The sequence below is a fragment of the Maylandia zebra genome, linkage group LG22 (genome assembly GCF_041146795.1).
Source record: "Maylandia zebra isolate NMK-2024a linkage group LG22, Mzebra_GT3a, whole genome shotgun sequence".
Taxonomy (NCBI): Eukaryota; Metazoa; Chordata; class Actinopteri; order Cichliformes; family Cichlidae; genus Maylandia; species Maylandia zebra.
Genome location: NC_135187.1, coordinates 14661726 through 14681965, shown reverse-complemented (window position 1 = coordinate 14681965; position 20240 = coordinate 14661726).

The following is a 20240-nucleotide window of genomic DNA, read 5'->3' as shown; positions in this document are numbered from 1 at the left end:
TTAGAAATAAATCACCTTCATATTTGCAGCTTACTGAATTGTGACCTGTTTCTCCTATACCATCACCAGAGAAAGAAAAAGAAAAAATATCAGTCAGTAAATCAAAAACTGGAGACAAGTTTTAAACAGGTGAGACTGAAATTTAATTAGTGACACTAATTTATGATACTACACAAATTCATTCATAAGCTAGACGAGTTTTCTTTAGACGAGATGATCATTTCAAAGAAATACAGATCAGTGAAGTTAAAAATGAGGGAAAGGCTGTTCTTAATACTCTTGATAAATTAGGTAAAGTCTAAGAAAAAATAACCAAGAAAAAGAAGAGCTCTTATTTTGAAATTTCCTCAGGGTTTAATGCGTATTTAGTGCACCCAGGAGTCATCTACTATAAATTTACTACATGAATGTTACTTTGTGGTATTTTAATTCAACACAGCTTTCTTCTGCCGTGTGAGCACTGCCGTGTACATAAACAGAATCAGTGTGACTCTCATTTTTATTTCACGCAGTTTAGTGAAGTTTTACTTGCAGCAGAGTAAAATAATCACAAAACATTGACAGCATTAACTGATATGAGGTGAATCCGGTTAGTTTAAACGTAGGTGGCTGCTAAAATCAGGGGGGGAGGGGGGTGATTGTATAGACGTTCCTATTGGTAATCGAGTGATCAATCTAAATGCTCATTGGCTACCAAAATGTGTGTCGTGGTTTCGGGTGGGAAAGTAAGGAAAATTGAGGAACAATAACAGCGAGAAAGTAAGTTTTAATGCATTTTTAATTTATTTTTTTAATTTTTTGTTTTATAGCGGATTAAAGTGTCAGTGAATCAAATGTGCAGTGATAATTGAGAAAGGGAAACTGAGTGTTTTCGGACGCTAGCATGTGCAGCGTTTCAAAGTAAAAGGTGAAAAGCGTCGAGAGAGCCATTTAAACGGGCAAACAGACATAATTGTAATTAATTAATTATTATTTACCGTAAGTATTATTGCAGATACACCAAGTTTCTATTTCTCGATTTGTAATTAATAATAATAAAGAATTTTAACCAAGCGGTATTTTTCAAAGCGATCAATCATAGCTCACGTGCTGCACGTTACAGTTTTTTTCTACCACCAGGTGGCAGCATTGTTCCACGATTTGTTGCACGTGAGAGACTAAATGGCAAACTGTCAGGAGACGACGATGGAGTGTTTAATGTCACAGCTGAGCACTTACAACAACAACAAAAAACGTGTCGCTGACTGCCATACTAATAACCAGAAAGGCTCAAATAAACACAGCTGCTATGAGACTCAGGCACTGCAGTCTCAGTATTTGTTAAATCTTCTTCTACCTTGAATTTTCCACCACTTTCTTTCAAGTAAGTTTCTTGAAATAAAAGGAATAAAATCGTTTGCAGCTATAGAGAATAATCCATTTGGGAATTTCTAATCTGCAACCTACCGAGGTCATACCTCAGACTGCTGTGGATTATAATGCGTTCAGTTTAAAAATCTGTTTTATCTCCTTATTCTTGTATTTCCTTTAATTTACTGATAGAAGGAGGCTGAAACTTCCAATTAATCTTCAGTGTAAGCCTGAACTCTGATTTATGCTAAAAACCTTTACTAATAAAAATTAATCAGTTCATTTAGGATGTTTAGCAGGAAAGTATAAAAGTATAGAATTGTCTTGGTGTGCCGTTCAACACAACGATACTCACCTGCTTTATTAATGTCAACACCTTTGTGTGTTTCAGTATATTTGTTACATCTTGGGATTATTTAAAAGCAAACATGTCTAAGCACAGACTTGGATATGTCTGCTCCACCTCTTCCAAGTGTTGAATTTTCTTTCTGTAACACGTGAAACACACATGTTGTATTTAACTTTCTTGCAGTTGTGTTTTTTAGATTTGCACCACTCTCTTGCACGTTGTCAGTCTTACTTTTTCCTCATCTTCAACTTTATATTTGTTTTTTATTTTCTTTGTCTTTTTTATCACTGCTGTGTATATATAAAAACTGCACGTCTCACATTATAAGCCCCTCACTATGCACTTGTGGCACTTATTTATTTTAAACTGTACTAGTTTTAATGTTTATTCCGCTGCTGTAACGCAATAATTTCCCCTGTGGGATCAATAAACTATCTATCTATCTATTTATATTGGATAGCTTGCCCTCAAGGAATCAGTAAAATCCCAGCGTAACCATTTATAATAAATCATAATTTATTTGGAGTTTAGATTTGCAGTTAAAGTACAATAATTAAAAGTAGAAAGTAGAAAGTTAGATAATAATAAAGTAAGATAAAAGTAGAGGTTTCAGCCACAACTGACGTAACTTTGAAAGAGTAGTTTTGTGTGAAGAAAAACAGGAATTGCTTTTCTTTCCCAGTACTTCCATTGATTTACTTCTGCTTGAAACAGTTCCTCATTAGTGCTGCTCACTGATCACACGTACAGGTCTGTAGTTGCCCCAGGCAGCTTCCCTGCTGTGCACTATATGTGTGTGCAGTTCAGGTCTGTACTATCTGAAGTGATCGAGGGGTGAAGCTGAATTCACAGAGCAGAGCTGATGAGAGTGGTGTCCCTGCCAGAGCAGGACCACAGTTCTCAGGCCCTGAATAGCCTCACACAGCTCGGCCTGAAAGCGGGAGGTCGGTATCCGTCCCCTTTGTCGTGGAGCCGATAACACCGTTCCGGACGGGAGCGCATTGTGGCCTGTGACCCCCGAGGTCATGGGGTGAGGGGAGAGTGAACAGAGGCCAGGCTTTAAGGACTGCTTATGGAGTTCCTCTTTCTTCCACGGGACGCGTGGCTCGCTAATTGAGGAACCACCTCCTCAAACCTCAAGTGTGAGGCGCTTGACGCCCAAAAGTGACTGCTGCAGAGAAGTGCAGGGAGAGGAGTGAAACAAAGGGACAAAAATTGAGTGAAGAGTACTTTTTGTGGCAGTTTTGCTCAGCTCCGTTACTATTTTTTACAATTATTGGTTATTTTTGGCATTTATAGGTAATATTTTAACCTTTAAAATATATACATGTAAGTTGAGTCTTGAAAACTCAGTATGAACTAAATATATGTGTTTCCTAAATGATTATAAAGCTCAGAAATTTGGGAAATCTCCACATTTTTAAAAGCTAAAAATAGAAAACGTTTGTACTGAAATTAACCCCCAAAATTAATGGTTTCTTTCCATCAGCCAATCAGCTACTAGTCAGAGTGAAACTATTTCCACAGGCAAATAAAATGTAATAATAAAAAAAAAACATTTACGTTAAAAATGAGACCATAAATATCAAAATAAAGAATTATTGCTCTTCAAATTTTCTCAATGAAAAGCTTTCTCCACATCACGTGTGGCAGATTTTACACGATTCGATGTGCGATGGCGGCTGAGAGTTTCAGGAGAAACGGAGGATGATTTACCCCCGAAGATATCGCTAATGATCGGGCAATCCTTTCAAGACTTAACACGATTGCGTTCGTCTGCACAAGTAAGAGAAAGAAAGAGGGGGGTGGGGGGGGCGAAGTTGAAAAGGCGTGCCAAGTTGGCTGGGAACCTCGGCACTGAGCTGTACCCACAGCCCTTCCTTCACCCCACCATCACAGCTCGCTGGGATACAAACAGCCTTTGTTGCTGCTCGTGCTTCTGAATTCCAATTTGGAAAAATGCAGAAGCTTTCTGTTTGTTTGTTTATTTGTTTGTTTTGGGTGTCTGATTTCTGGACTTAATACTACAATATTCAGGGATGTAACTGACATGTAATTGCGTGTGTGTCTACAAATTGCATTTTCTTAATTTTGCATTTAAAAAAAGAAAATCATATTTACATTTTCAAAGGTGCTTAAGAGACAGTAATGAACATAGACCTCAGTAAACAGACTGAAGAATTTCAGGCTTATTTTACAGTAATCGGTGAGCTGATCAGAACTGCGGAGAAGGAGGGAATGACCTTTTTTTGAACGTTCGTGTGTATTTTGCAGCAGAATCATTGGAATGGATGAGATTTAATTTAACGTGATCCACAGGTCTGAATCCTCACCAGTTTTGCAGCCTGTTACTGACAAAGACTTTACTCTCAGCATGATGTACCACATTAAGCCTTATGATGGCGTTAGGATAATAGCATTTCCAGTAATGAAAACTGAGATGGTAAATTGCACTTTTTTAAAAAGAGATCTTAATCCATTCATTGTCTGTAATGTAAATGGATGATATCACAAAAAAATCTAGAAAGTAAAATTATTTGGGTGTTTTTAACGTAGGTTATTATGCATTGGTTTTACTGCTTCAAACTAGAGCTTAAAGCAGTTTGAGACCACGGCTCTTGACTAAAATGTCACTGGTTAAGCACTTTTCATGCTCTAAATGTGCAATGCTGCAAACCATACGACTGCCAGTGATGGCCATTAAAGGCTAAGCTCTTGTTCAGTTATTTCTCATAAAACATAAAATAAGGAAGCATCTGTGCTGCTTTTTCTTTTGTTTGTAACACTATACACTGTTTCATGAATACATATCTAACACAAGCATTTCTCTCTCTCGCTCTCTTTTTTTAAAATTTTCAGTCCTTACTGTTTCTCGCTGTCACAGCCAAACACACAATTAGGCCTGCCTCCAGTATTGATTACTAAAGATTAGAATTATATGTCAGCTAGTATTCTTTTTAAAATTAATCATTCGTTGCAAACAGCCAGTGACAAATATCAGAAGGAGTCGTTAGCTTCTGTGGAGTGTAAGGCGAGTGCAGGCTGAGGCTGCAGCAGCTGGATGCAGCTGTATCGGTTTCTCAGCACGATGCAAAGTACGGGCCGCCTGCAGACTGCAGCTTTCAGATCAGCTCCACTGATATAATGGCTTCTTAAATCCGAGCCAATTAGACCCCACGGGGATCAGGCAGTGGCTGTTTTCACACTGCACCAATTTGCGCTGGGGGTGGGAGAGCTGATTGACAGGCAGCCGTGTGAACACGGAGACAAATAGGTTATAATTTGAACCTGTGGAGGTGCAACAAGGAGGAGGCGGCAGCCTGCGTGGGAAACACTTCACGTGGGAGTATAATTTACTGGGGTCTAAACTTTGACCACGTTCAGGGGTTTTTTGGTTAAATGAAATATTTGCACCGGTGAGGTACTTCCTGAAAAACGACTTTATTTCATCAGTTTATCTTCCATGTTGGAAGAGTTGTTTGCATGTTGATGTTCATTATTATCTGAAACCCTCCTTCCCCGTTTCTTTGGAGTTGCAACCCCCATAAACCAAACTCCCCATCTTTGTTTGAACATGTTTATGAGCTGCAAAGAGCTCTTTTATAAATTTAAATACATAGATTTTAAACAGGTATCTCCACAATAGCAGCAAAATGATTTTGATCTTTATTTCTTCAGTCATTTAAAATGAATTCTGCTCCCTCTCAGGTTTATCTTGGCTACAGGATGAGAAGAAATCTTGAAATGCTGAAGCTATAATAAAAAAATAAGATAAAGCAGAATTTCTAATTATTTCTAGTGCAGTAAAAATAATTAAAATCATTAAAAAAAACTTCAAATTGGCTGTTTTTAGTCATTTAGAAAGGGAAAAAAAATCACATTTTTAAATTTCAAGATCAACATGATCGCCATCTGTGTTGAAAATCAGAAAATTATTAGAAGAAAAGTTCAGACACATTGGAAGTCATATTTTTTTTTTGGTCCTATTTTCTGAGTGTTCGGACCTCACGGTGCTGCTCAGTAGCTGCAGTTGCTGCAGAGCTCCAGCAGGAGGCACCAGGAGCTGAAGTTGTACCTCCTGGATGACTGCATGAGAGTCATTCTTTTTGAATATTCATCCTCTGTTTGTGTGAAAATGTCCTGGGGGTGATTGTCAGTGCTCACATCAGCATCATACACGTCTGTTCTCACTGCTATTCCTCTACAATAGCCTTCATAACACTTTTGTGAGCGTCAAACCCCATTTTTAGTGAGATAGTGTAACATTGTTCTATTTTGTGTAATATTTAGTGTATTTTGAGGGTGTTGGGTGGGAGGGTTATTTACTTTTTTATGTAGATGACAGTAAAGACTTGGTGGGGGAAAGAGAAACAGCAACAAAAGGTCCTTGCAGTCTCAAGCCAGCGATACCGTGATTACACCATCAGCTCTCATGTTGTTGCTGCATGACCAAAGTGAGTCTTTAAATGCATTAGCTGGTTAAAACTCAACCCACACACCCCTGATTTTTTCTTTTTTTTATGACACTCTTGGGTTTCGGTCAACAGTGGCATTTTGAGGTCTTAAGACCTCCTCAGTGCTGGTTGTGTACAGTTAGGTCCTTAATTTGCTTGACCAAGACACATTTTGCTGCAGTTTTTGCTGCCGTAGGCACACCGTCACTGAGGATTTTAAATGAAACACACAAAAAAAATCTGTATGTTGTTGAAAGGTTAGACTTTCAGCTTTAATTCAAGGAAGGCTACAAATATGTTGCTTTAACCGTTTCTATACATAAACCACTATTTTCAGAGGCATAATTTTATACTTTTAGATTTAAGGGTTGTTTTTATTGCTTGGATGAAAATCATTTACAGTCAGTGACTACCTGATGTCTAGAACCCATAATCATCACCAAATACCATTTTTTCTCCCTTGAAATTCTCAGCTGGCCCACCTTCCCTGGCTGCTTGTTTGTGGGTCCTTCCTTCTTCAGTTTTGTATTTAATAACTGGAAAGCTGGGTGCTCTGTTAGGTTGAGATCAGCTGACCGGCTTTGCTATCGAAGCACATCACAATTTCTTTGCCTTGAGAACCTCTTAGACTCATTTTGCATTATCTATTGGGTCATTATCCTTTTGCACTGTGAAGCAGCACTTGGCTGAATCTGAGCAGCGATTATAGCCCTGTACACTTCACAGTTCATTCTGCTGCTTCTAACAGCAGTCACATCACCAACAAACACCAGTGAGCCGGTTCCACTGGCAGCCATACGTGCCCGTATGACAAGACTGCCTCCACTGTGGTGCAGTATGTTTGTAAGCCTGTCTATCTAAGCCCAGGACACACTCACAGGAAAAAAAGAAGATTTAGGATTTATCCTCTTACTTAAACAAAGGTTTTTGTTGTTGGGGGTTGAGATGTGTCCTAACTAGTTCACTTAATGTTGGGTGGATTCAAATATACCAGTGTTTGAAAAGATTTTAGAGTGTTTTATTTTGTAAAGTAACAAGTAGTGTCAGATGGCGTGGCATTAAAGTGCAAAATGCCTATCTGAAAACACTGAATTGAACATGAATCACTCAGTTAAAGGTTTTACACCATAATTAATATATTCCTCTTTCCACCACTGTGCATAACATGCTAATAACTGACTGGCTATGACTCTCTAAATGCAGCTGGATCATCACAATTGTCTCTACCACCCTACCCTGTTTCTCTGTATTTTCTTGTGTTGATTTTAAACAGTTAGCACCCCGGTCTCATTTCTACTCGCCAGTTAAGCAGATGCATCCATCAAACGTGAGTTTACGACACATTTCACTAAACAGTGTCCTAAAAACATTATAATCACCACTGTGTTTTTCTTGTGCCGTGCTGGAACATTAACATGTGAAAGCATCGTGTTCCTGTGAACTTATTTGACCTCTGACCTCCCCTCTATGTTTCACAGACAACAAATAGCTGCAGCTGGGATGGAGGGTTCCCAGTTGGTTCTCACCCACGGGCTGACTTAGAGATGTCTGCTCCAAGCAACACTGAGTGAGTAAGAATAAGTGATTATTATAAGTGGTTGTTTCGACCGTTAACGACTTCTTGGGACACATTCTATGTAGTCCCTGATTCACTTAATGTAGTTTAAACATGTTGGAGGCCGGGTCAGTCTAAAGAGACACGGTGGAGGCTAAAATTCAAACAGTTAAACTAGGGTTAATATCAAAACCTGCTCAGATATGTAGTATTTAATGTCCTGAAGAGGGTGCTGTGTTGAAATGAGAGGACAAATACACAGTAGACACTTCATGAGGGACATCGTTCAACTGCCCGTTAACTCCATTATCCAGTCAGCCAATCACATGGCAGCAGGGTAATACATTTAGTCATATTTATATATAATCAAGACAGCATGCTGAAGTCCAAACTGGGCATCAGAATGAGGAAAAAAGGTGATTTTAACTGATTTTGGACATGGTTGTTGGTGCTGGATTTTCCCATTTTCCCACACCACCAACAGAAAATAAAAAAATAATAAAGAGAGAGAAAATCCAGTGAGCGCCGATTCTGTGGGTGAAAATACCTTGTTGATACCAGTGGCCAGAGGAGAATGATCAGACTGCTTGGAAATGATAGAAATGCATCACTCAGAAAAATAACCACTCGTTACAGCCAAGGTATGCAGAAGAGCATCTCTGAACACAAAACATGTCAAACCAGGAAGCAGATGGGCTACAGCAGCAGAAGTTTTCTGAAAATCTTGTGAATGCGATAACTGCTTTCCTTACCTTTCCTAAAGGTCATAAACAATAACACAGGCGATAGAGGCGTGCACCTTTCAATGTTGTGAGGCAAACTTTCCAGATATCTTGTTCAAAGGAGTTTTTCAACTTCACATTTGCACCCTGGTTTTTAAAAATGCTTCATGTTTGTGTGGATAAAAGGCCAAAACAGATAGAAAAAGCTAAGTTTACCAAAACATGGGTGCCTTAGAGACACTTAAAAACACATTCACCATGTTAAATATGCATAGCATTTGACTATTGTACTCTAATAAACTAATCAAACTCCTATACAGCTGTCATGAATGATATGTTTAAGGATGCAAATATATTTATTTCTTCTGCAAACTGGGTTCTTTACCATGTGAAATCTGGAGATTGACTCGCTGTTGGAGCCAGCCTCAAGTATCCACTTTCCCATGTGTTTCATTTCTCCGTCAAGGTTTTCAGTCAAACAGTTTTACGTCATACATACTTGTGAGCACATTGAGGAATTTTTAATGGATAAACAGAGTTGGAGAGCTGATGTAGTGATTAACACATTTGGTTGACAAGTGAAAGTTGCTGGGTTGATTCGAGTCAGACACACTGATTTCTGTTGGGTTTGTGTCAGGAAGAGTATCCGGCATAAATTCTGTCTGATCAAACAGCGCTACTTGCTGTGGTGGCCACAGGGAGCAGCCAGCAGTAGGTTTTTTGGGGTTTTTTACCCCTCAGCCATTAAAGATTGATGGAGTATTTTCGTTATTGTGCTGGGCAGGCTTGACAGACAGGCAGACTTGAGAACAAAGCGATGTAGAAGTAGAGGTGTTTCTCCTAAAGATCTCAGATGAGCTATGATCTACATATGGGGGAAAAGGGTTTATTTTACAGCATAAACATTAAAGTCGCCATTGTTTAAGAAAGGATTAAACACAATAAAGTGTAAAGTCCAGGAAAGCCAAAAATAGTCCCCTTATGAGGGTGCAGGGTGGCAGGAGGTTAAATTTCAACCTCAGCCATGTTTACATCAGGCTAGATGAATGAACTACATTTCATAATATTGTAGTTTGACCACAGCAGAACACATTAACAACGCCAGCTGGTTAGTCCTGCATCTGAGCACCACGGCTCTCTTTCACCTCATGACGTTTTCCAGTTAAGAGTTTTTAGCTCAACCTTGCAACATACACTCCAACTTCAGTTTTAAACAAAGCTACAACCTGAAGCTACAAACACTTCATGTAAGCAGTGAGGCTCCTCGTCACCCTCAAACAGACCTCGAAGTGCAAACTTCTTGGTGACTCCTTGTCGCTGATTTCTCATAGTTTGACCTTGTGGTATATAAATAACTTTTAGAGAAAAATGATTCAGTGATGCTGATAATTTAATCTCTGAGAATAAAAAATAAAGAGCAGGGGGAGGCCTGACAGAAAAATGTAATATGATGTAGTATTTACCTTCTTTGCTGCTCTGTTAATCAGTCATGCATCTTAATAATCTCGACCCCCGCGAGGGTTGAATCTGCTGGCCGACAACGGCGCGATTCAACCAACCGAGCTCTGTATTCATGAGCACGTATTTTTAGCATGTGTTATTGCTTCATACCACAAAAGTAGTTTAATGTTTTTATCTTTAAGATTCCCATTCTGATGCTTTTTGTGTGCTCTTAAACTGCTGCATGTGTTTCTATGTGTGTGTGTGTGCCGTACACGTCTGGTTTAAAGCAGATTTACACAATCAGACTCCGTTACACCAAACAAAAAAAGCCACCACAGCGCGCCTTAAACATGTTATTCAATAACTCACACGGATGCACCAGACAGACACATTCCTGCACGCAGTCGGACGCAGACCCACACAGGCGAGACTCAGACATGCAAACGACACGGCGCACACTTTCTCACAGCGCCATCCAGACACACACACTCCCACAGTGTGACGCAGACAATTTGAAGGGCCTCATCTCGCCAGCCTTTCTTTCCCTGTCTGCTCTGTCTGACCCAGCCTTTTTATATGTCTAATTAAGTAGTCAGACCCTCCAGCGTGCCATGACATACTCATGGCTGATTTCTAGCCATGTTTTGTGCCGGTGTCTTCGCCTGGATGGATCGGTTTTTGTTTTGTTTTTTCATTGCAATCTATGAGATATTGTTTCCCCATCGAGCTCGCCGCCCCCCTGTCAATGGTCTGAAGGATAATTCACAAAGTGTTCACCAGTGTTCACTAGACATGGGTTTGTTTTTTTTAATGGAAAACTAGCAAGTGAAGGACTTCTGGGTGGAAAATAAAATTCAGACAGCTTTCATTTGTGGGGAAAGACTGAGCCGAGCATTCCCATGCATGATCTCTAGCAAAACGTGGCAACAGAAACTAAAGTCAGGACATTCTTTTTAACATGTGTGTTTATTGTTTCTGCACCAGCCTGAACATATTTGCATACATTTAGAAATTAACCGTTAGATTCTGGTGAGCCTGAGCACGCACGTGTTTTAAGTCGACTGCCACCGTCCGCTGAGGACCGACGACACGCTTCATCCTCCTGCCCACCGTCCGGGGAAGACTTCCCCTTTGACCCCTCCTAACTGAGTCCCAACCTCTGAGCTTTCATCACAAAGGGGGGCAAGAGGTTAAACTCCAGGAGACCAGCAGGTCAACAACCTCTTTATCCAGCACTGACCCCCCTGACCCCCACCCCAGCCATGGACAGGATGTGTCAACCTGATATCTGTCTATTATTTCATCAAAACGCACTCCCATCAAGATGTCATACATTTCAATTTACTTGATTTTTGTTTCATTACCATATATGGTACCATGGTTGCGTCCATTTACCAAGATATTTTTCTACAGAGAGCCTATGAAGAGGGGTTTTCAACCATTGCAAACACGCTACCATTTGAGATAGATGATACAGCGTGTTGGTAGAATGCTGATTGGTTGACTAATGAGCCAGAATAGGGATGGGATCGACAGTGAAGTTCATCGGAAATAGGAAAAATGTGAAAAAAGATCAGAGATTGAAAAAAATGCAGTATTAAAAGCACAGACTGGCTGTAGTGGACATTGTTCATCATTTTTAACACTTGGTTTCACGTCAGCTCTTTGTGTTATAACTTTGCTGGTTGGACCAAGAGCAGCACAAGCATGAGTGGCCCACAGAGAGGTTTCGCCTCATATTTTTGACTCTCTGCAGGTACACGAGCACTCAAAGCTGCCAAGGGGCCGCTCATGTGCTGCCTCGGCTGAACCATAATTTCCCCGTTAGTCTTTAAAGAGAAGTTTGAACTTTTTGACCAAGCACAGGCAACTGCTGTTTATTTTGAACCTTTTTCATTATTAGTTTCACAGGAAACGCCTATAACTTTTAACTTTAACAGCTCAATGATTTAAAAAAGGTTCTTTAAGCCTTTATAAAAATGTAGATTTTTAATGTTTGAGCAGTTAATAGGAGTGGATCACTGCTTGTAATGCTGCTACACTAACTTGACTGTTTCATCCCCTGCTCACTGTCCATTTCAGCAAGAATTAATAATACTAAATCAAGCGTGTGAGTCAGCATAAAAACCAACCAGCAGGATTTCACAGGTGTCTTTATGGGAAATCCCAAAAGACCTGCAAGGAAGCAGAACAACAATCACAGGGATCAAAGGTCAAACAACTTGTGGATTTAAAAGGCCATCAACAAGGGTTATGCAGTGCAGCCTCCTCCCGTCACACTCTCCCATGACTCACAAACACGCACACACATGCATGAATGCAAACACTTAAACGTGTGTAGAAAGGTGATGAAGTAAGGAGGAAGTGACCATTGTCCTTGTGCCCTGAGGTCAGACCTCTTGATGTCACACTTAATTTCTGACCTCAAGCAGGGTGAGGACGTTGATATATTCAGAGTTTGTTTTGCATAATCTTTATAAACAGCTTCCATTTATATCTGCGTATTTCTGCAGGTGAATACCTAGTGGTGTGGAGAAATCTGTCCATCATGGTGATTTAAACCTTTACCTAACATATATTTAACATGTTAATATAACTAAAGGTACTTACAAATTCCACATGAAAAACAATAAAGGAAGGACAGTCAGTCCCATTCATTGGTAGATCTGTTGGCTGACATTTAGCATAAAATCAGCTCAAAAATGGTATATCCCCCACCAGTAACTAGTAGAACCAGTATATTAAAAAATCAATTTCTTTTAATATCCCATGACAACGCTTTTATATGGTGTTCTTCCAAATCATTCGATTTATTATGTTAAAGATGTTGCCTCTCTGAAGTGAAGAACTTTGTCTAAACCTGGTGATTCAGTTGGTAGTTAGAATAAGCACAGAAGAGTGCAAACAGTGTATTGTACCCCATCAGTCTTTTATATCTGAGGGGTATTGTTGGGATATTCACGAGGGGCAGGTGTGTAGCTTGGACATCCAAGTTTGTAAATGCGATCATTTCAGAACTAGAGCATGTAGCATTTTGAAATTGATACCATAGGTGGATCTATTAAAGATCTCGGAGTTCAAATATTAGTGAACTCAACCTCAAGGCCAACGTCAGAGGTCAGGTTTTCTGAAAATCTTATAAATGTGATAACCTGAGAATGAGGTAACGTGGAATTTTGAAATTGATACCATAGGTGGATCTACTAGGAGGCCAAGGGGTGGAACTGGCCTGTATTTTTGCCTGTATTTTATATAATCCTGGAGGATTTTAGTCTGAGAAACTTTATTTTCATTTCACAATCCAAGAAAAAAACAAGTAATCTGTAGGATATGTGCGTTGCTGTTGTGTGGTTTGTGCGTTGATCAGTGAGTGATCGGGAATCTTAGAAATCTGTGAGAAGGTTTTTGGCATTGTCAGTTCTGATCTGCAGGAAATTTACAGTGTTTTGTCATCAGCTGCTTGCCATCTAATCCACTCTTTAAAGGTTATTACTCCCAGCTGCACAGTGATTTAAACAAATAGAAATATTTGATGCCAGCTTGATGCTGAGATTCAGAGTATTTCGATGTACTTGTGAACCAAACACTTGTGTAAATGTTTAATCTTCGCATGTTTATATTTTCTTCTTTGCTTTGGTATTGGCTTCAACTAGTGATGTCCTTCTTTGACACGTACTCGTCAGTGGTAAATGGAGTTCTGGTGAAGGAGAAGGTTCCTCTCTGTTTAGTTTCATTTGAACACCAGGCGCACTCAGATGGGATGAAGTCACAGTTTGAGTCAATCAGGATTCTTCATTAAAGTCTTCTTCTATGCTTCGTCTTCATCACCTCAGCACGCAGATGGGGATTTGCTGTTGAACTTGAACCCAGTTCCCTCGCGCTGCCTGATTTCACGGTGGCAGCCTCGAGCCCCCCCGACACCTCCCCTTGTCTCCCCCTCCTCAGCACCATGCCTTCCTTTGTGAAGCTGTCTTCCTTGACTTTCCACATCCCCCGTCTGGCCCTCTGCAGCCTCTTCTCAGCGCCCCCTCCCCTCCCGCGCAGCCATTCTTCACTTGTGGGTCTGGGGGCTCTAGGAGACGGCCTATGGGGACTCGCAATACAGAATGCTAATCAGGCCCTCGGCGGCACTTCCCACGATTTTCCTCCCAGACATGGTCTTTTGTTTTGTTATTGATTCCATCGTAATCAGACGGTTCCCGTAACTTTCCTGCTGTCTGGAGGCCGAGCTGCAGCGCTGACTGCAGCAGAGGGCCTACCTGTCATATGGCACATTCATTCAGGATTTATCTTTTTCTTTAAAGTGAGTGTGCGCACTATTAATTCTCACGTTTACCACAGCAATTGTGGCGCCTAGGCTTACAGTAGCGGTGGCATGTTCAAATACATTTAAGTTGGCACTTTTAGCAGCTAAATTCCCCGAAAAGACATCGAATTTAGACAAATGCACGAACTGAGAAATGTTAATAATATTTTAATCGTGTTGAAAGTGACCTACATCAGACTAGAAACGGCCTTGATCTTGATCGCTCTGTAATTAGGCTCCTGTAAAAGACAGCACACTCTGTAATTGGGCTTACAGCTGAATTCAAGTACTGTAATTTTCACACGAGGAGGCTGGACTGATGCTTTACGATCAGTGGTTTCGCCGTGTAGTTTGCTGCAACATTGCTCACATTTAATGTGCGGGTACACTGAGTTGGGTGACCATCCATCTCCTACAACGCAAAATTATGTTAATTTTCGTGTTTGCAGAACAAGCGAAACTAGATCGTTTCCAGAAATGACAAATGATGCAAATGGTCTTAAAAACACTTTTCATTTCTTTCTGACATTATAAATTATTCTGTGTGGCTGATGTCCCCTGCATTTGTTATTTTTCCATGTATGGTAGACTTTTTTGTCTCTTTAAGACCAAGTTATCCAGTATATTTGAGTTATAATTGAGCTGACATTTGGCTCTCGTGATGACTGCTCAGCTTTTAGAGCCTATTAATTAAGGTATTGGATTGTAGCTTGCTAAAGGCAGGTGAGAGGTCAGTCAGTGAAGCACATGTGCTGGAATCATTTGTAAGACAGTCTAGTACTTCTGCTGATTGTGATTTTCACTTACACGTACAGTATGTGGGGTTGCATGTGAAATTTAATCAATAGCATTATGAAGTAACCACTTTGGACTTTTAGTTTTATTTAGAACAAATCACACGTATTGTTATTAAACCTAAAATGTCAAAATGCACCATGTAGACACATTAGTTCATCAGCATCTGTTACCAAAAGTCATTTCTCAAATTCGGAAGTAATATAACAGGTGTTTTAGATACAGCTTTGTTTTTAATGCTTCCTGATGGTTTGTTAAAGTCTGGTCATCATTAATGTTTCAGAGCTCTAATGTGCAGCGAGGCACAGAGAGAGCGCTCAGCATTAAAATAAACATATTAACTGCAGCAATAATCTCTTATTTACAACAGCATTGCCTTATATTTTTTATGATCTTTATTTTTAGTCACCATTTTATCATCATCTGATATTGTTTCTGATTAGAGTAGGTGGCGCGCTCACAGGGATCATTTTGTGTGGAAGAAGAGTCAGGTAGCCTGTGAAACGCCCTCTTTGTTTTTTAGCCTGAAGCAGAAATCCCAGCCAGCTGACACAAAGAAACCCTCGCTGGATGATAGTTGTCTGTTTTAAGTTCAAACACTCAGCTTAAAAAAAAGGAAAAGAAGGAAAAAAGAAACAATCATCATTTTTATTAATCTTTTAACAATGTGTAAAGTCTGAACCATGATACAATTGCCAAAAACTGGAGTGTTTCTTGAACTTTCTGACCATTTTTTTGCTACACCTGGCATTTTTGTGTAAGTTATTCAGGAAAAAAAACAAACATAAAATGACGTAGCTGTCTCAAAAACTGGCAAAAACCTCGTGTATCAAATACATTTCACTTGGTGTTACAGGGTTAAAATTAGAAATGTGTCTTTTTTTTTTTCACTGATAAGAAGTTTACATGCCTAATTAAGACCACAAGCAAAACAATTATAAAAAACACACAGATGACTGATCTCCATCACTCATGCCGCCCTGTATGAGAGCTGAAGGCCACTTTAATACTGTAGATATTTTTATATTTGTCGTGTTTTTAACACCCAAATCCAACACTCTGGAACCTCTTTTCTTATTGTGACCTTTAACCCTAAAGTGTTTGTGTAAGGAGGTTGTCAAACCAGATGTTTTTTTTAGATGTTGCATCCATCACAGAAGCACCTGGATCCACTGGCCTGCATGTATTTTAAAGCAGCTGTGCCATCCTGTCCCAGACACAACACATCATCCAGATGTGACTCCGATTATCGGCAATTGTGCATTGCGTGTAAACATTGATCAGTGGATGTGTTCAGGAGTTTTCCAGACATTTCTGAATCTCCAGTCATTTTTAAGAGGGCTGTTTGTGTTTTACCAATGCATTTATATTTTTTGAGTATACTGTACAGTGTCATATTTATGCTGTCTTTATTATTAGCCAGTAAGTGCCACTAGAGCCAGTTTAAATTCCAACATTTTACACAATATTTTATTATATACTGAACTACTAATAGCCACGATTTTTAATATTTAAAGTCTTCAATTTAAAAACAAAAATTTCCTCTAAAAGTTGGTTTAACAGATCTATAGAGCATGGACTCATTATAAAACATATCAAACTTCTGGTGTAACATTTTTCTGATTAAATTTGTGCAAAAGAAACAAAATGTTAAATGTATGAATGCTTAAAAAAAAAAAGCAGCTTCCTCATTTCCACACAATAATCAAAGAGACTAATTAATCTTTGACTTGGGGATCTGCTGAGAACACCTGGGTAATAGAGGGAAAAAACAGGTTGTCTTTTTGACTGTCGTTGGAAAAACTGCAGGCAGCCATGAGCTTTGGAGCTGAAGGACAGAACTGAAGGACAGGTAGCGGTAGAAACAAGCTCATCTGGCTGTGTTTCATATAAAAAGTAAATAGGAAACAGATCAGGGTTATCAGGACTACTGGGGGTAAAGCTGGTCATCTAAGCAGAAGGTTAGCAGTTTGAGGCTTCTTCAATCCAAATGTTCAAGTGTACACGATGCATTGGACATTTCTTCTTCACTCCCCTTTTTCACTCGCTATGTGTTTATACACCACTCCGCATTTAATCATTAGTTTCTCTTCTGCAGTGTGTCTTTTTTCCTGTCTGCCTACCCTCCACCCTAACAGATAGGTGCCCCTCCCTGAGCCTTCTTCTACTGGAGGTTTCTTCCTGTAAACCGGGAATTTTCCTTCCCACTCCTGCCAAGGCCTTGGTCATGGGGGTCACTGGATCGATGGGGTTCTCTCTGTTATTGTAGGGTCTTTACCTTACAATGTAAATCCCTTTAAGGCAACTATACAAAAACAGCTGAGCAATGATGCAATCAGTTTCAGATTGTGAATTATTTTCAGTGCTTGTTATCTTTGGTTCACAGTGTTAACATGTTTGCGATCAATTGACAAATTCTTGAAAATGTAGTTTTTTTACCGTAAGTTTAAGCATTCACAAACTTGCTACAGTTTAGCAATAATAGTAGTATTTATTCAGTTGCATCATTTCTAAACCCCAATAATTCAAAAAGCAGAGACACTTTGAATCTTCAAATTAAAAATTAATAAAGAAATAAATGAAGATAGATAATTTTGGTTTTTTATATCATTATCTAGAAGTTTTGAAATTTTAAGATGCATAAATAAAAACTGTAAATTTACGTTTAATTTACACTTTTGAGACCAGTCTCAGTCATACTGTTGAGTCTTATTAGGTACCTCCCTGATATCAAATCATCTCAGAAAACACCATTTAAAATGTTGTGGGATTGAAAGATTAGTGTTTGCATGAGTTTATATAAGTTATAGACACTGTTAATATTGATCATTATTGCTTTATGATTACCATTCACATTCTAGTAGAGATGGCACAATACCACTTTTTTTATGTCCGATACCGATATCCAGAGGTGTGGACTCGAGTCACATGACTTGGACTCGAGTCAGACTCGAGTCATTAATTTTATGACTTTAGACTTGACTTGAAAAAATGTTCTAAGACTTGTGACTTGACTTGGACTTTTACACCAATGACTTGGGACTTGAATTGGACTTGAACCGGTTTACTTGAAAAGACTTGATATTTTACCCCAAATATAAAATTTAACATGCATATTATATAGAGATTGAAAATGTGACGTCATTCACGGGTAGAACCGCAAAGGATTCTGGGAACTCGTGGCAAGCGGTACTAGCGCACGCAGGCTTTCAATTAAAATCAGTTATACAGCGATAAAAAGAAACACAAAAATGTCAAGAAGCCGTTGTATTATTAACTGCAATAGCCGGTCGCATGACAGCCACGGGAAGCCGACGGGTAAAGAGATCGGTTGTTATCGGATTAGTCGTTGAAGAGAAATTGTTCGAGCCATGTTTCCGAAGTAACAAAGAGGCGACTGGATTGCAGCCATTCAAAGATCAAATATAACGTCCCAGAACACTCCAGCTCACAGGTTAGTCTGCTCCAAGCATTTCCACAAAGGTCAGTCTGCTGTTGTAGTTAATGCGTCATTTTTCTTAACATAATTGGTGATATAGGTTACAAGCAAGTCTGGCGCTGAACAGAAATTGTCGCGCTATGCTCCTTTATTTATTGTGCATAAATAGTGAATTGTCCTGACACAATATTGCGTTTCGCTTCTGTTATTATGGTACATTGACAAAAACATATACTTTTATTCACAGGATAAAACAGGTTTTTTGTATCACTAATTGCCCAGTACGATTACAGCATACAATATTATTGTCACTGCTACATTTCTGTGATGCTACCAGAAATTATTTCCACTGCTAATTAATTACCATTGAGCTCAAAGGTCCTATTAATAAACGGTTAACGAATGTGTATTTATGACGACGATTTGTGAGACTGGTAAACTTTTAAAAAAATATCATTTATTTATGTATGATATTTTTGTCATGCGATTTTAAAGCCGGTCCTACAACCGCATCCAAGAATAACATGCAGCTTATCTCAGAACTGTCGGTGAAAATTATTCTTGGAGCTAGGTTTAATTGAGCTGCATTTTAAAGAGGTGCAATTTCACAATTTGTGTATATTTTCTAAGTTCACTATTTTGTCATGTGTTGAGAAAAACACAGATTTAAAAATTACATGGTCTAATATTTACATTTAGCATATAACTGCAACATTATTTTTTCGTTTTTTTTAAAGACTCGAAAGGACTTGAAATTCAAAATTTCAGACTTGTGACTTGACTCGGACTTTTACACCAGTGACTTGAGACTCGACTCTGACTTGCCTGACATTACTTGAGACTTGACTTGAGACTTGAGGATAAAGACTTGAGACTTACTTGAGACTTGCAAAACAATGACTTGGTCCCACCTCTGCCGATATCATAAATTTGGATATCGGCCGATACCAATATGAATCCGATATACTGTGTTTTTTAATAAATAAAACTGTTTTTTTAAATATCTTGCTGCATTTTGTATAAGTTCAAACTCAAGTTAAAAAAATAAACACTAAAGCTATTCTGTTACACCTGTATGCAAAAAATACACTGCACCCAAAATATTTCATAGTTCAGCAATACTGATCAATCTAATAAACTTAAACCTACTCCATCCTCCCTATTCTGGTATTTTAAAGAGTACTTAGCGTAAATATTAAGCAACCTAACTAATAGGGTTGAAACTCCCAGCAAAAAAAAAAAGAAAATAGGGAACCACCCTCCACCTCGTGATGCTTAATCGACGTAATCAACTTTAATTTGATGCAGTGTGAAACAAAATGAACAGAAATAAATTATTTTTCAAGAATAATTAAATAGATTCAACATCTTTCTTCAACAGAACTGCAGACTGCACAGATGGTACCTTCCCAAAGGAAAAAGTACTATAGCTTACTAGGGTATATTAGACTTAACAGTTACTATATACAGTAATGGACTTCTATACATTTTCCATCAGATTAAAACTGGGTGTAAGATTCAGATAATTAATTATTTAAAACTAGACATTTTAAATGAGAATAAGAAAGAAAAGTATGTCTTTGTGCCACCTTTTCCCTGTTAATGCCCTATCGGCCCCCCTGGCTAAACTTTGCTAGATCCGCCCCTGCACAGTTACCAGCCGTCAGCTACGTAGAAAAAGATCCTCGAGTAGAAACTAATATTAAATAAATTCTAACAACAGCTGATCAAGCTTAAACGTCCTGCTGTTGTTCAGCCGATGGTTTCCTCTTTCTGGCACGAAGTGGGTCAAAAACAAGCAAGAGAGACGGTCAGAGACGACAGAAA